Source organism: Aplysia californica, unplaced genomic scaffold (assembly GCF_000002075.1).
Source record: "Aplysia californica isolate F4 #8 unplaced genomic scaffold, AplCal3.0 scaffold00662, whole genome shotgun sequence".
In the NCBI taxonomy this organism is placed as follows: Eukaryota; Metazoa; Mollusca; class Gastropoda; order Aplysiida; family Aplysiidae; genus Aplysia; species Aplysia californica.
In genome coordinates, this window is record NW_004797932.1 from 304,137 (window position 1) to 305,380 (window position 1,244).

The 1,244-nt window shown below is 42.6% G+C and overlaps 1 protein-coding gene across 1 annotated transcript in view; it reads right to left on the bottom strand.

The window, feature by feature from the left end:
- LOC101846309 (2-succinylbenzoate--CoA ligase) overlaps nt 1–1,244 on the bottom strand; it is a gene marked incomplete at its 3' end in the record, with an annotated part of 14,273 nt that overhangs the window by 2,551 nt on the left and 10,478 nt on the right.

Here is a 1,244-nt window from a genome sequence, read left to right on the forward strand (position 1 = left end):
GGAGGAGGGGAGGGAAGAGGTGAGGAGGGGATGGAGGGGAGGGAGGAGAGGAGGAGGTGAGGAGGGGAAGGAGGAGGGGAGAGGGCAGGTGTGGAATTGGATGAGCTTGAGTTTTCGCATGAGTAGACACAAGCACAATATTATCAGCACAATAAAGGTTTATCTAATGCAAAGAAAAAGTGAAACTTTTAGTTTTTGTCAGAGTTTTACCGCACTTGCAACACAATAAGGCCATACAAGTGCCGAAGATTATTAGAGGTGTAACAAGAGAGTGGCAAACACAAAGAAAGGGGAGGTAAGGACAACAGATGTTTGATGTAAAGAGGAGCAAACAGCACCAGAGCAACCGCCAACCACCCACTTCTCATAAGTAAATTCTCATAATAAAAATAAACCAGAAGAGAAACCTTTAGTTTAGTTTAGGTAAAAATGTTACTGCAGTTTCAACACCATAAAGTCATATGAGTGCCGCAGATTAAAGATGTTACAAGAGAGTAACAAGTACAAACAAGAAGGAGGGCAGTTAAGGACGACAGATGTTTGATAGGAAAGAAGAAGCAAACCACGCCAGAGCATCCGTCTACCTCGTTCGAAGGGTTAACCAAACCAAAGGAAGTTGCAAAGCATCAAATGGTCGCTTTTAAGCACAAGGGGGCTCTCCCGAAAAATGCTGTTTTGAGAAAATCGAAGGTAAACTTTTTGTCCCTTGTTCTGTTTCTTTAAAAAAACAAGGAGAGTTTTCTCTATAACCAAACAAATATACACACCAATGGATCCAAACATCTTCTACAGGTAGGGCAATGCCCACTTTTGGTGTAGGTCAAGATTTCTGGAAACCACCGAAATCTGGGTTAGCCCGCTTGTTCTTAAAAGCGACCAAATACATGTTTAGTTAGTTTTCGTTTTAGTAGAGGTTTTACGGAGCTCGCAACTGCATATAAGGTCATATGAGCGCCAAGGGGTGGATGTCAACAGAGAAGTCCTTACAGGGAATCAGACTTCCTCTGCTCATCTCTCTGGCTTCAACAGCACAAAGTCTATTTCGACTATCAAGGTAACCCGGAATTAGCGGGTCCCAAGAGTGTGACAAACATATAAAAGAAGAAGAAGAAGAACAATGACGATAGTAAGGATTAGGAAAGAAAAAGCATTAGTTCCCTGTCGTAGTTCAGGCACAGTTATGAGCTTGACCTTGTTGGATCAGCCCATTTACAATTCTGCTGTGCATTAGAACGAGAAACGCC